At 40.8% G+C, this 16535-nt stretch overlaps 1 protein-coding gene across 7 annotated transcripts in view; it reads right to left on the minus strand.

The window, feature by feature from the left end:
- Positions 1 to 16535, minus strand: part of LOC110520118 (obg-like ATPase 1) — a 47449-nt gene that overhangs the window by 22288 nt on the left and 8626 nt on the right. The window lies entirely within an intron of this gene.

Below are 16535 nucleotides of genomic sequence, written 5' to 3' on the forward strand. Positions count from 1 at the left end.
CACACACACACACACTCTGCATCATCAGGATCAATGGCATCGACTGTTCCTCAGGTCACAAGTTGTACTATGAGTACTGAGATCACCAACAATGATTACATTCTCAGGGGAAAATTGGACGAATAAATACATCCACTTCAAGAAGCACAGTGGGAGAAAACCATGGTAAATGTAATAGCCAAATCACAATACATTTGACTATTCTACAAAATACATACCGTAAGCAAGCAGACGTTTCATAAGCACCACTATGAATCTTCAACTTGCAGTGTCATGGTAAATTCCTCTAACAGTTGTGGGCTCCCCCTTTTACTTACATGGAAAACTTTAACTCTTTGCCAACTTTAGTACCCCAATGTGTGAGTTTAGCCAAAGGCGTTTCTGTTTTTATTGTGCTGAGAAACAAGACAACTTTCTGTACCTGTGCCTGTGCCAGAATGTACATCTGTATGGTGTGTAGCTAGTTAATTTCTAAGAGGCTGTCTGGCACAGCCTCTTAAAATTGTGAGGTATAAACCAAACACAAACAGTTAAATAATGCCCACCTGGAAATAAAAATGTATTCATACGTAAAATGTTACTGTAAATATGAATACATAAAACAGGGCCTTCCCTCTGCTAATCAATGGCCTAGTTGCAATGGTCTTGATGGTGATTAGATAATGAAGCACTTAACCACACAATTTAGCCAGCCACTGATGATGTCCTCCTCCTGATTCTGGAGAAGGGCTCAGGGTTCCGGCCACGGGGCAGGAATGGAGGGGTAGTGGGAGGCATCTGTCAGACGGGGACTGACATCCTTTAACACCAGCCATGGCCATCTCTCTGGCCCACTATCTACTATGCCATTAACTAGTGTCAGCACAGTGATCGTTACCATTCACCCAACTGGCAGGTGACAAGAATCCTTTATGGCTTCTCGGACATCCGGCTGATATTTTACCTTGTTTTCTGAAACTTTTACTTCTATAAAGCCACGAGTAAAACACCATGTAACTAAACACAAATATGTTGTTTCTGTGTATGGTTAAGCTCATTAGCAGCATACCCTTACACATCTTCTTCTACCTGACAAGCATTAACAATGAGTTTTTTTGAAAATCATTAAAACTGTTTTTGTAAAACACTGATCTTCAGTTGCACTTAAACCTTACATTTTCAGGATAAATGAAGTTTTATCATCCACCTGTGTAGCAGGGTTGTGCTAACTTCAAAATTGAATTGAGAGAGCCTCGGAAATTCCAATTAAATTCTAGACGTTTAATTAAATTTGTCGCAAACAGGATACAGAATTGCAATTTGAATTTGAATGAAAAGGAAATAGAATTTAAGTTACTGAAATTAAATCAAATTCAAATGCCTCTCCTATTCTGTATTAGGTGTAATCTACAACAATATCCATATTGTACATAAAACGTGTCATTATATACATGCATCGCTCATCCATATATTTATGTGTACATATTCTTATTCATTCCTTTACACTTGTATGTTTAAGGTAGTTGTTGTGAAATTGTTAGATTACTTGTTAGATATTACTGCATGGTCAGAACTAGAAGCACAAGCATTTCGCTACACTCGCATTAACATCTGCTAACCATGTGTATGTGACCAATAAAATTTGATTTGATTTGTTGAAACAATAGATTTTCAGGACAAAATCTTAAAATTAATGATTAATGAAAACAAAACCTATATGCGAATATTCAAAGTCATTATTTTTCATTAATCACAACAACAAACAATATGGGGGAAATACTACATTTCCCAGGATCCATTACTTTAATCCTCAAGTTGGCCCTAAAGCTTTAGAAAAAAAGCCAAACAAATGAAATGATTTGTTGCCATAAATTTGCTTATTCTAAGCACTAACGTTAAAAGAGTACAGGAAATGAACATTGTTTCCAGAGAAAAGTGATATACTATTTGTTATCTAGTGACCTGTCAGATTCAATGAAACTCATGTTCTATGGCTAAGTGGAATTTATTTGAATTGCACTGAATTAAATTCTACTTCCTGTCACTCAAATTCAAATTCAAAATCCTGTGGGGTTTGGCCAATTCAATTTCAGTTTTAAATCGGGAGTTGAATGGGAGTCAATTCCAAAATTCTGAATTGAGCACAACCCTGCTGTGTAGTGTCTGTCAGGACATTGAATCTCAGGTTAAAGCATTGCTGTGTTAATGGATGATGCATGATATGTTTGACATCTGCGTGTTTTGGCGAAGAGTTACTTTATATTCGAACAGCACTCCCGCTTGAAGTGTTGACACCTCAGTGGAGAGGAGTGTTGACAGTTGAGGCCCAGTGAGGAAAGTACATCATTTGATTGATTCATGCCACTTATCATGGCTGTCATACTTCTGATTTAGAACAAGTTTCAACCATGATTCATGTTGGAAATGTTGATGATTCATGGCATGGATGGGTGTTTTAACAAGTATTACAACAACACTGCAGTTTCCTGAGACTTCCTCTCCCCTGTTTAACTAATTGAGTTATGTGCTGTGTTATATTTCAGCAATAAGGCCCAAGGGTGGCCAATATATGGCCAATATATCGCGGCTAAGGGCTGTTCTTACGCACGATGCAACACGGAGTGCCTGGATACAGCCGTTAGCCGTGGTACTGTATATTGGCCATATAACACAAACCCCAGAGGTGCCTTATTGCTATTATAAACTGGCTAACAAAGTAATTACAAAAGTAAAAAGTATTTTTTGGTCATACCCGTGGTATACTGTCTGATATACACTACCGTTCAAAGAATTTAGAAATGTCCTTGCTTTTGAAAGAAAAGTATGTCTTTTGTCCATTAAAAGAACATCAAATTGATCAGAAATAGAATATAGACATTGTTAATGTTGTAAATGACTATTGTAGCTGGAAACGGCAGATTTTTTATGGAATATCTACATAAGAGTACAGATGCCCATTATCAGCAACCATTACTCCTGTGTTCCAATGGCATGTTGTGTTAGCTAATCCAAGTTTATCATTTTAAAAGGCTAATTGATCATTAGAAAACCATTTTGCTAGCACAGCTGAAAACTGTCGTGCTGATTAAATAAGCATTAAAACTTCTTTAGACTAGTTGACTATCTGGAGCATCAGCATTTGTGGGTTCGATTACAGGCATAAAATGTCCAGAAACAAAAAAACTTTCTTCTGAAACTAGTCAGTCTATTCTTGTTCTGAGAAATGAAGGCTAATCCATGTAAGAAATTGCCAAGAAAATGAAGATCTTGTACAACGCAGTGTACTACTCCCTTCAAAGAACAGAGCAAACAGACACTAACCAGAATAGAAAGAGGAGTGGGAAGCCCCGGTGCACAACTGAGCAAGAGGACAAGTACATTAGAGTGTCTAGTATGAGAAACAGACACTTCACAAGTCCTCAACTGGCAGCTTCATTCAATAGTACCCGCAAAACACCAGTCTCAACGTCAACAGTGATGAGGCAACGCCGGGATGCTGACCTTCTAGGCAGAGTTGCAATGAAAAAGCCACATCTCAGACTGGCCAATAGAAATAAAAGATTAAAGTGGGCAAAAGAACACAGACACTAGAGGAACTCTGTCTAGAAGGCCAGCATCCTGGAGTCGCCTCTTCACTGTTGACGTTGAGACTGGTGTTTTGCGGGTACTATTTAATGAAGCTACCTTTTGAGGACTTGTGAGGCGTCTGTTTCTCAAACTAGACACTTGTCCCCTTTCTCAGCGGTGCACTGGGGCCTCCCACTCCTCTTTCTATTCTGGTTAGAGTCCGTTTGCATTGTTCTGTGAAGGGAGTAGTACACAGCGTTGTACGATATCTTCAGTTTCTTGGCAATTTCTCACATGGAATAGCCTTAATTTCTCAGAACAAGAATAGACTGACTAGTTTCAGAAGAAAGTTTTTTTGTTTCTGGACATTTTATGCCTGTAATTGAACTCACAAATGCTGATGCTCCAGATACTCAACTAGCCTAAAGAAGACCAGTTGTATTGCTTCTTTAAATCAGAACAACTAATTTTAGCTGTGCTAACATAATTGCAAAAGCGTTTTCTAATGATCAATTAGCCAACACAACGTGCCATTGGAACACAGGAGTGATGGTTGCTGATAATGGCTCTCTGTACGCCAATGTAGATATTCCATTAAAAAAAATCTGCCGTTTCCAGCTACAATAGTCATTTACAACATTAACAATGTCTACACTGTATTTCTGATCAATTTGATGTTATTTTAATGGACAAAAAATGTGCTTTCTTTTAAAAAACAAGGACATTTCTAAGTGACCCCAAACTTTTGAATGGTAGTACATATGTACATTCTTTATGTGCATGTTACACTGGCTTCTTCTTCTTCTGACATTACACAAACAAGCAATCAATCTATGGAAATGCAACTGCTTACGTCACCATTCAATCATTTTGAACTCTGATAGCGTGATGAGATCAACAACAAAATGACAGATTAACATGAAATCAAATTTGCCAGTCTCATTCGAGTCAACAGAAGCTCTACACCTTGGTGCAAGCTATCATGATCATGCGTGTCGTTGTCATACTCATGGTAAAATGAACTTATCCAATTACACTTTGCCTAATCAGGCTGTTTTGGTTCCTCTCCTCTTCCAGAGGTACTCCACAGTATAAACAGTTCACTTACGCCACACAGAAAGAGGCCAATCAGTGGAATTATTGTTTTGCTGCTCCAATTTGCCAGCTCCCAGTTCTACACTGATTGGAATGAAAATGTGCTATTGTGTGCACGGTCCCTTCATGAACTTAAAGTGAAAATAACGCAATGTGAATCATCTGTGAGAGGCATAAATGTATATACTGACAAAGGATTGTCATTTTTTTGGGGGGATAGATCAAACAAGAATGTGTGTGAGGGATAATTGTTCTATGGGCTGTATCTCTAATATATATATTTGTTGGAAAGGCTGGACATAACAATAACAGTCATATGTTGACAAGGTTAATCTTCTAAATAACAGCCCTCCCAACAAACGGATAACTCACTATTACACACACGGAATTCACAAGTGGATTGTGAGGAAGAAGCTGTACCGTCTAGGTCGAAGGAGCAGATGATCCCCTACCCCTTCAGTGATCTACCAACAGCCTTTACTGAACACTACATTCCAAAGTCATTTACTTTCATTTCCTCTAATTTCACATTTACATCACACCAGCCCCATTCAGGCCTTAGTAACTGGGCTACTATCTATGCATGAGGAGAAAGAGGGAAGAAGAAGAAAAAAAAACGGAGGAGGTAAATCTCCACAATTAGGCCTTTAACGACTGGGTCTGGGTAGGCCTCTGTGAAGACGGCACTTATGAGACTGCGGCGCCACACAAAGCCACAAGGAAGACAGTAAAAAAATAAAAAGAAGAGGGGGGGGAGGGGGAGGGGAGAGAGCCTGGTTTCAGGAGTCAAGTCTATCTTCCAATTAACATTTTACTGCTTTGTTTCAAATACTGTATGTTTTGAAGAGACCATTAGCAGGTGTTCCTTTATTGACAGAACAAAGGGCTTTATCTTTTAAGGGCCCGAGCGGCACAACAATGCTCTGACCAGAGAATGGCCGTAAGGAGTGGAGTCTGGGGAAGCTTTGCTTCCTCAGCAAAGTCATGGGATAGGACTCTTACGTTAGAGCACCAGTGAGAGCACCAGTAGCAGCACCAGTGGGAGCACCAGTGGGAGCTAGGGACTAGGGAAACAGAGTAACAGTGCCTATCTCATAACAGATTGACTTTGCCTTTTACAGCATCTGCGATGTAGAATTCCATTCCCATAGTGAAAATAATACAATTCACAGACATAAGAAATTACAAATAGGTATTGAACAAGGTCTGTTACGTCTCTAGTTCAAATCATTTGGCACAATAATGGGCTCATTGATTGTTTTTGGTTTTACAGCTTGTTACTCCTCTGGGTTGCTGACATGTGAGCTTTCAATGAACCAGGGTGACAACTGTTTCAAGAGGCCGTATATTTTCAGTTTGTAGAGGTGAAACACTTGAAAACAGGCAGCTAGTTTAAGGGACTGATGTCATTACTTTTCCGTCAAGTACAAAGACAAGGAGAGACAGGAGAAACATGTCACAAGTAAATACTGATCAAACTGACTCCTCTAGGCCTCCCGAGTGGCGCAGCGGTCTAAGGCACTGCATCGCAGTGCTAGAGGCATCACTACAAACCAGGGTTCGATCCCTGGCTGTTTCACAACCGGCCATGATCGGGAGTCCCATAGGGATTGGCGCAGCGTCATCCGGGTTTGGCCGGGGGGGGGGCTTTACAAGTAGGCTGTCAATGTAACTAAAAATCTGACTTGCCTAGCTAAATAAAGGTTAAATAAAAAATGTATAAATCATGTTGCTACCTGGAGAGGCTATGTGGTCAACATAATTCAGTCAAATTACAGTCATCGCTGGGGCCGAGCTCCTGCCATCCAGGACCTGTACACCAGGCAGTCAGAGGAAGGTCCATAAAATTGTATGGCTGACGTTTTACGTGCTCCTAACCAAATGTGTTATTTTGTAATAAAAAATTGCGTTGTTTGTAACTTATTTTTTTTAACAGTCCCTTATTTTGTACATAATGATGCTGCTACCATCTCTTATAACCGAAAATATCTTCTGGACATCAGAACAGTGATTACTCACCACGAACTGGTAGATGCTTTTCCTTTAACGAGTCCAACGTGAAGGATATACTGCATTCCCGGGAACAGGCCCAAATCCACGTCATTTGCGTGAAGAGATGACAGAGAAAAAGGGGGTGGAGGTCGGGCTGCCTTCTGTGAAATCGTAGGGGAGCGAGTAAAACCCCACTGCCATCCGCTCTATTGACAAACATCCAGTCATTGGAAAATAAAATCGATGACCTAAAAGCAAGACTAAACTGCCAACGGGACATTAAAAACTAATATCTTATGTTTCACCTAGTCGTGGCTGAACGACGACATGAACATCATACAGCTGGCGGTTTCTACACTGTATCGGCAGGATAGAACAGCAGCCTCTGGTAAGACAAGGGGTGGCGGTCTAAGTTTATTTGTAAACAACAGCTGGTGCACGATATCTATGGAAATCTCAAGGTTTTGCTCACCTGAGGTAGAGTATCTCATGATAAGCTGTAGACCACACTATCTACCGAGAGAGTTTTCATCAGAATTTTTCGTAGCTGAATACATACCACCACAGACCGATGCTGGCACTAAAACCGCCCTCAATGAGCTGTGTACCGCCATAAGCCCTACAGGAAAATGTTTATCCAGAGGCGGCGCTCCTAGTGGCCGGGGACTTTAATACAGGGAAACTTAAATCTGTTTTACCAAATTTCCACCAGCATGTTAAATGTGCAACCAGAGGGGAAAAGAACTCTAGACCACCTTTACCCCACACGCAACACATACAAAGCTCTCCCTCGCTCTCCACTAAGCAAATCTGACCATAATTCTATCCTCCTCATCAAACAGGCAAAGCGTCAATACAGGACTAAGATCGAATCGTACTACACCGGCTCCGATGCTCGTCGGACGTGGCAGGGCTTGCAAACTATTACAGTCTACAAAGGGAAGCACAGCCGAGAGCTGCCCAGTGACATGAGCCTACCAGACGAGCTAAATTACTTCTATGCAAGTAACACTGAAACATGTATGAGAGCATCAGCTGTTCCTGACGACAGTGTGATCACGCTCTCTGCAGCCGATGTGAGTAAGACCTTTAAACAGGTCAACATTCACAAGGTCGCAAGGCAAACGGATTACCAGGACGTGTACTCCGAGCATAAGCTGACAAGTGTCTTCACTGACATTTTCAACCTCTCCCTGTCTGAGTCTGTAATACCAACATGTTTCATAGTCCCTGTGCCCAAGAACACTAAGGTAACCTGCCTAAATGACTATCGACTCGTAGCACTCACTCCTGTAGCCATGAAGTGCTTTGAAAGGCTGGTCATGACTGACAACACCATTATCCCAGAAACCCTAGACCGACTCCAATTTGCATACCGCCCTAACAGATCCACAGATGATGCAATCTCTATTGCACTCCACACTGCCCTTTCCCACCTGGACTAAAGGAACACCTATGTGAGAATGTTATTCATTGACTAGAGCTCAGCGTTCAACACCATAGTACCCTCAAAGCTCATCACTAAGCTAAGGACCCTGGGACTAAACACCTCCCTCTGCAACTGCATCCTGGACTTTCTGACGGGCCACCCCCCAGATGGTAAGGGTAGGCCAGAACACATCCGCCACGCTGACACTCAACACGGGGGCCCCTCAGGGGTGCCTGCTTAGACCCCTCCTGTACTCCCTGTTCACTCATGACTGCACGGCCAGGTACGACTCCAATACCATCATTAAGTTTGCCGATGACACAACAGTGGTAGCTAAATAGCTAATCAAATAGCTACCGGCATTGACCCTTTATTGCGCTAACTCTCTTGCATTGACTCTATGCACACACACTGGACTCTACCCACAAACTCACACATACATACACTGACATCCCAACACACACATAGGATGTGTAGGATACTAATTTGAGCCAGTTGGTACAGCAGGAGAATTACCCTGCAGCAATAGGAAATGTGAATTATTATGTGGATTATAATTAATGGACATTTTTCATTAGGTCAAATCGAGTCTGAAATTTTAAAACTGAAATACACTAAAAGTTTGCATTTCTCAGCAACAAAAGAGCGATCAAATTATCCTACATCTGTACACACACTACATATGCCCACACATACATAGCAGGTGCACACATGCATACTGACTCCACACACACTCATTCACACGTACCACATACGCTGCTGCTACTGTCTATTATCTATCCGGTTGCCTAATCACTTTACCCCTACCTACATGTATATAGCTACTTCAATTACCTCGTACCCCTGCACATCGACTTTGGTACTGGTACTTCCTGTATATAGCCACGTTACTTTAAGTCTTTATAGTTATTCACTATGTATTTGTTCCTCGTGACACTATTTCTACATATTTTTGTATCTTTATCGTTAACTCTGCATTGTTGGAAAGGGACCCGTAAGTAAGCATTTCACTATTAGTCTATCACGGTTGTTTAAGAAGCATGTGATAAATAACAGTTTATTGATTTTATTTGACTCACTGGCTGCTAACTTCCTGTGCATGTTTTCACATGCGAGAGGGGGAAGAGCAGATCTGAAGCGCTTGCATTCCTGGCCCCGCTTTTAAGATGTTCTATACAAATCTAATACCGCAATTCTCCTGGTATTCAAAGCAGTAAAACTACTTTATGAGTTTGTCAGGAAAAGCCCATTATAGCCGTCTTCCCTGCATCAAAACACTGGCAATGTAGACAGGATTATTTATGTTGATTTCTTTTTATATATATATCATGAAAAAAAAATGTTGATAGCAGACTTACATGTAGGACTCCTCTCACTTGTTTTGGGTTATTTAGTTTCTCAACGGATTGCAAAAATGGAAAATACATCTGTATCTAAAAAGAAATGTTTAAAGACATCAGAAATTGCATGTTTGTATATCTAAAAGGACATCCTCATGTTTCTGGCAAGAAACCATATTTCCGAATTGATTGTAAAGAAATGACAGTGTTTCATCCTATGAATATCAGTCGGCTACCTCAAGGTATCTCCCATTCCAATATAATCTCAAACCAATTGCAGTACTTCCAAACAAACCGATGTATCAAATGTGTATCCCTTCAGCAATATTTTTGTCACTGAAAATAGGTGCCAAAGTGAAGAGCTGACATCTGACTGGGAAGATAACCTCTCAGTCTAGTTGGATATTTATGCAGTTGAAGAATGAATGTACTGGGGAGGCTACCGTTTTCATTAACTCTGATAGACAATAATGGTGTTCATTCGCTTTTCATTTAAGTCTCCTCTGTCATTTTTTTTAAAGCCAGTGGGTCCGAGAGCGCCTTGATTGAAAGGAACCATCATATGCACATCACTGTTGTCCCACATCATTCAGAGAACAAACCTTTTTAGATTCTTAACTACCATAGCGGTGCTGATTGCACAGGCACCAGCAATTTCCTAACCAACCGCAACCTGAACAATGATGTGTTCGGCTTTCAGACCCTCCAGCCTTTCAAAAAGGTGAATCATTTTACAGTTTGGAAAGGGATCACCATAGCAACTCCTCTTTGAGGGGTTTAGAATCACCGTCCAATAATTCTATGATCATCGGGCCCAGCCATTCCCAATGGTTCTTTTCACAGCAGACAGGGAAGGGGGGCAGGAGGAGGAAGCAGACAAATTCTACAGTCTATTTCAGGCAATTCATCCGCCAAGCCCCATTAGAATTCAAAATATTTCGACCTTCAATCACCAAGCATGTTATCTGGAGCTGCTGTGATCTCCAGTCAAGATGGGTAGACGTTTTAGTCTAATCACCCACGATGAGTGGAGGCTGACAAAAACTCTTCATTCTGCCAGAATCCCAAATGCTCATTTAAACGGTGAGACAGTATATATCAACACAGGCCACAAACACGCTGGAGGAGGATTCATGGTTTCCACCGGTAAAAAGAGCAAAATGCCGTGGATCCGCTCTGTGTCTCTAGGAAATCACATCACTCTGTAAGACAGCAAATGATATAATTGCAGGAGCACACACACACACACACAGAAAAGCACATAGGCTGTGCATTTCAAAAAAAAAAAAATGATTGCGCTCTTACAGAACATAAATAGGAAGTAACTTATCCCATCGTTTCTTTGCTCTGGCGATTAAATTAAACGATGGAAATGCTGTAATAATTGAATATACATACATGGAATACTTGGAAATGGGGCTGGGGTCACTTCAGATACTATTTCTCTGAATACTGGAAATAGTTTGGAGTATGTTGTAATGACTACTGAGTCCAAATCACACCGTGATCAAACTGCTCAACAAGCAGTGACAAATGCTCCCACATACAAAACATGAGTTTAGACTAGTTAGACATGAAGTGCCTCTCTAGTAACGAAAACAAAGGTAAAACACAACCATTTGTGCATTTTGTGGCTATCCAACTGAACAATAATTTCTGTGAATGCAGTGTGACTGGCTATAAGCATTTCACTACACCACAAGCATTTCGCTACACCCGCAATAACATCTGCCAAATATGTCTTTGTGACCAACACATTTTGATTTGATTTACTAGGAAGCTACAGAGTGCTACATTATGCTTTCATCACAGTCATTTCCTTTCCATCACAAACAGTATTTTACAATGTTACCAGTGGATGATTCTGTTAGTCATGTTTTTACCCAGGGGACACAGACACTAGAAGTGCCTAAAGGTCAGAAGTGGGGAACAGGGCGAGTTGTCATCACCAGAGGTTCCTGTCTACAACTTCTCTGTGAGTCACATGATCACCCTCCACACCAACACCACACAGGAAGGCCAGCATTCAGTCTCATTCCCCAGACTCCCTTTGACATCATTTGGCAGATACATCAATGCAATAGGTAAATACTGTCAGTATCTGGGTTGTTGACTGGCAATTTCTTAAGTTCAGATGTTCAAGTTCAACGTTTTGATTGATCAAATTACAGACAGCAAGCACGCCCTGAAATACTTGATATTACTGTTAAAGATTCAATACTCTGGCAATATGTCCACATGTAAGATATAATAATGCTTTGCTCTGCCTTTTTCCGCTGGTTTAAGTAGAATATTGGTTAAACGTAGTAGTATGCAGGTGCTCAAGGCATTAGAGTGAGAAGAGTGGAAGACAAGAAAAACTGATGTTTTCCAATTGGTTGACCACAGTCTTTGTGGATGAATGTACTACATTGTATGCTACTTCTTTGGCTACGCACACTGAGCAATTAATACACATGGATGAGAATGACTCACAACTATGTACAGTATCAGGCTATGGCGAACAGATTCATAAGCATAAGATTTCTGATACTGCCTTTGGCCTGCTCATGCAGCTACTAGGGACTAGTCTGTGAGCATCCTGTTTCTTCAATAAATAGTTGGAGATCAAACCAGTGTGAATTTGGCCATGTGGGGAAGCATATGGTTACCGGTGAGGGACACAGAACAGTCGAGCTAGAACGTGTCCGTGTCTGAGGAAGAGGATCCAACGATGTTACAGTCACTGTAGAAGCACTGGGAGCACATACCCTTCAAACCATTCCCTTGTGAAACATGGGAAACTGAGGCATTCAATAGAATCAGCTTTCAGGATGCCAAAATGCCCCTTCATAGTTTTTGGAAGGTTACGTTAAAATCAAATCCACTGTTTATACCAGTTTATTATTATTTTTTTAAACCATAGGGGTTGAAAAATGTTCATAACATGCACACTACTGGGAGAATTGAGCAACTTGGTCTGACTTGACTTGAAAGTTCCAACGCCAGGCTGAAAAGCCTGTTTGACAACTGTCTGGCTTCAATAAGTCTCCAGCTGAGGTGCGTAGAGTCGGAGAACGCACTGTTTAGAACATAATCACGCACTTCATCAATACGCCAACCAGTTAATGATACAAATATACATAAACAAGAGAGTGTTGTTTTGACTATAGAACAAACCATAATAGGAACCTATCGCCCTTGACAATAATCGAATTGAAACGCGGAGGGGAAAGTAGTGTCTAGTGTCATTCAAGGAAAATGAAACGATAGCAGATAGGCCTACATTTACAAAGGGCTTCCATAATGGTCATTGGGAATAAAGTAAAAGGGTTGAGTTTTACAGCTGATCTAGTGTACAGTATGGCTGAGGTTTCACAAACCTCCACCTCATTGGATACGAATCAGGTCAACCAGTCCTCCAGTTTGGCACAGGCACATGCACTAAAAAGCACTTCACTGACACTCGGCTAGTGCTCTGCTCTGTAAGATGTTTGGAGAAACCACGTTTCTAATTTTCAGACAAACATACTGTTCCAGACAAGAAAAAGTGTGCTCACCCCAACCGTATAATCAAGCAATATAAAAGAAGTGCCTGGAATATTGCAGCCTGTACTGTAATTGCAAAACAAAACCAGCAATGTTTAATGGGTAACTTGTGGAACATACCGCTTAGTCTCTAAGGAGTCCACAGAGGGACAACAATGGTGTGTCAAAACAGATAGTCGTTAAGTCCCAGTAAAAGCATCCACATAATTTCATCCCTATTTAGAAAGACTGTTTTCTACACACAGAAAAAAACAGAGCTGGTTTTGGTTTGAGGATCTGCTTCATTCTTTGTGTCAACAAAAAAAGCAAGCACATACAGTGTCTAGTGAAAGCCTACACAACACTGGCAAAGCTTTCCCATTTTCCTGCCATAAAATTAAATAAACATTTATTTTTTTAAATGTTTCCGAGGGATCTGCATAACCTACTCCACACTTTCAGAGTGAAAGAAAATTGATAAAAATGGGTCCAAATTAATACAAATTTTAAAAATGAAGAAGTCTTGATCGTGCACACCCCAGAGGTACTACTTGTTGGTAGAAGCGCTTTTGGCAGCCATTACAGTTGTGAATAATTTGGAATATGATTTTTCCAACTTCTCAACACCTCTTGAAAAGCCATTCTGGTATGTCTTTTGCATTCACATGTGTGTAATTGTCCTGCTAAAAAATATAACTCCATCCCAGGGTTAGGTATTCAGAAGACAGAGGCAGGGTTTCCTCTAACTTTTTACTAGGGCTTTCATTTTTATTTTGATCCTGACAAACTCCCCAGTCCCTTGCCGATGACAAGCATGCTCATAACATGATGCTGCCACCACAATACTTGAAAATACAGAGGATCAACATTGCATTCACTCCACATTACTGGCCTGTATGGCAAAGTGAAAAGAAGCAGGTGTTAAAAAATCTATTCCAAACCATCCATTATGTTTGCAAACAAGCCCGTTAAGTAATACTGAAAAACAACACAGCAAAGAAATGCACTTTTTGGCCTAAATTAAAAACAAAAGGTTTGGTTAAAATCCAATACAACACAACAGAGTGAACCCTCTGTATTTCCAAGTACTGTGGTGGCAGCATCATGTTATGGATATGTTTGTCACTGGCAGGGACTGGGGTGTTTGTCAAGATCAAAGAAAATATAGAAGGAGCAAAGCCCAGGTAAAAAGTTAGAGGAAAACCTGCCTCAGTCTTCTGAAAACTCAACCCTGGAATAGTTATATTTTTTCTGCAGGACAATTACACACATTTTAATGGCAAAGACACACCTGAATGGCTTTCCAAGAGGTGTTGAGCGTTCCTGAGTGGTCCAGTCTCAGTCCTGGCTCACATTTGTTTGAAATCTGAGAAAAGGTTTGAATATTGCTGTCCATCAATGATTATCGACCAAATTGACTGAGCTTTGAAACACTTTGACAAAAACAGTGGATGGGCCTATATGTTGCTACGCAACGCTCCTCAGCTCGGCAACAAAAACAATAACAATGGTGGTGGGGTGGTCAGTGGCGCTGTTACCCCCTACTGCGGATTCCATCTCTGAGGCAGCAAAATGTGAAGACTGTTGAAGGTGTGGTGAGACTTTCACTAGCGGCTGTACGTAAGCACGTATCATTTGACGCAAAACCCGAATAATAACATCTTGGAAATACATTTCAATGCATCCATAAGTACAATGTCAAAACAAAGTCATTCAGGTAGATAGAAATATAAGCCTCTAAATGTAAGCCCCTGGGAAGCCTCTAAACGGGGTTTAGAAACAATATTAACATGGCTGCTTCTCCCTGAGGCCACTGCAGACAGAAGACAACACAGTATCACAGGAAACATACTGTACCTGTATCTTTAGTCAGAAAACGAAAGGGAGAGGGGGATACCTAGTCAGTTGTACAACTGAATGCCTTCAACTGAAATGTGTCTTCCGCATTTAACCCAAACCCCTCTGAATCAGAGAGGTGCGGGGGGCTGCCTTAATCGACATCCACGTCTTCGGTGCCCGGGGACACATTCATCTAGTGATGTAACGTCTATATAGTACATGTTATACCTGTTAAAAACAGTACAACCTCACTAGGACAGGTATTTCCCAGAGACAGTCAACAAAAGTAATGGTCACAATTATCCTCCGTAGGCAAATCTCACCCAACATGACTTTGTCCTAGTGAGTAAATCATTGCTATAGCTTAGTTACAGTGGGTGGTCCTCAATTGCATCAACAAAAGCGGACAACCTCCTCTCAGACCAGTTGTCTAAGGGAACTAAATCCTTCCATACACAACACACCCTTTCATGAAAGTAATTTAGTGTACACTGGCGCAGCCAGTACTGTACTATATTTCAATAGTTTGTTATAATAGCTCGGAAAGGAGGCTGCATTGTGATGCGTTTCTGTGTATTTGAAGAGAATATAACCGAATGCCTTCTTCATACCTTCTTAATCACAGGACAAATAGAAACTTTGTAGAAAGCAAGAGGCAGCGGGATATCCGTTCCACGGCTGTGAAGAAATATGAAAAGGTCACAAGCTACACATTTGAGATATTCATCAGAGTCCTGAGGTAGTTCACGACGTACAGTCTGTCACACAAAGTCAGTTGAAAGGCTATTGGAAAATGGCCTCGGATCTGAAACGACACACTTATACTGTCCACCAAGTAATCCCTTGCAGAGATGACCTGGGAACAATATGAGAAAATGGTCTGTATTTTAACCCTGTCCATTTGCCTGCTCTCTGCCTGCCACAGCCTAGTCACTAATCAGAGCTCTTTTCATATAATGGCAAAGTCAATAGCTGCATACAATCAGTAAACAAATTCAGCAATTTTTAAAATAGCCCCCATCCACATTTTTGTAGCAGCAATTTAAATTATTCTAGCGTGTAACACGTTAATTATGTAAGACAAAGACGATGTCGAAGGCACAAAAGAACTTCAGGCGTTGACCTAGACAAGTGAGAAGTATTTTGTGGGGGTTGTTTTGCGAATGCACTCACATCTGTGTATTTACTGAGAATACAAAAGGCTGTTAGTGGGCATGATAAACCGAAAGCAACAATGCTGAATTGTACCTGTATTACAGAATGACCTTTCAGCTTTCACTGAACAGCGCCAACTAACCCTAAAAAGCCATTTATCTGCACAAAAATGAGGGAAAACTCAGCAATGTATCAATATATTTAGTGTGATGCAGGCTGGTATTGCATTGATTTCATATCATTTATAGGATATGTCATATAAAACACAGAAATAAAATATTAAAGGCCCAGTGCAATCAAAAATGTGATTTTACTGTGTTTTATATACACTGGAGTAAACAAAACATTAAGAACACCTCTTTCCATTACATACTGTCGATTGACCAGGTGAATTCAGGTGAGCTATGATTCCTTATTGATGTCCCTTGTTAAATCCACTTCAATAAATGTAGAGGACAGGGAGGAGACAGGTTAAAGAAGGATTTTTAAGCCTTGAGACAATTGAGACATGGATTGGGTACGTGTGCCATTCAGAGGGTGAATGGGCAAGACAAAAGATTTAAGTGCCTTTGAACGGGGTATGCCAGGCGCACCGGTTTGTGTCTAGAACTGCAGCGCTGCTGGGTTTTTCC

This window comes from Oncorhynchus mykiss, chromosome 3 (genome assembly GCF_057628025.1).
Source record: "Oncorhynchus mykiss isolate SJ-2025 chromosome 3, ASM5762802v1, whole genome shotgun sequence".
Lineage (NCBI taxonomy): Eukaryota > Metazoa > Chordata > Actinopteri > Salmoniformes > Salmonidae > Oncorhynchus > Oncorhynchus mykiss.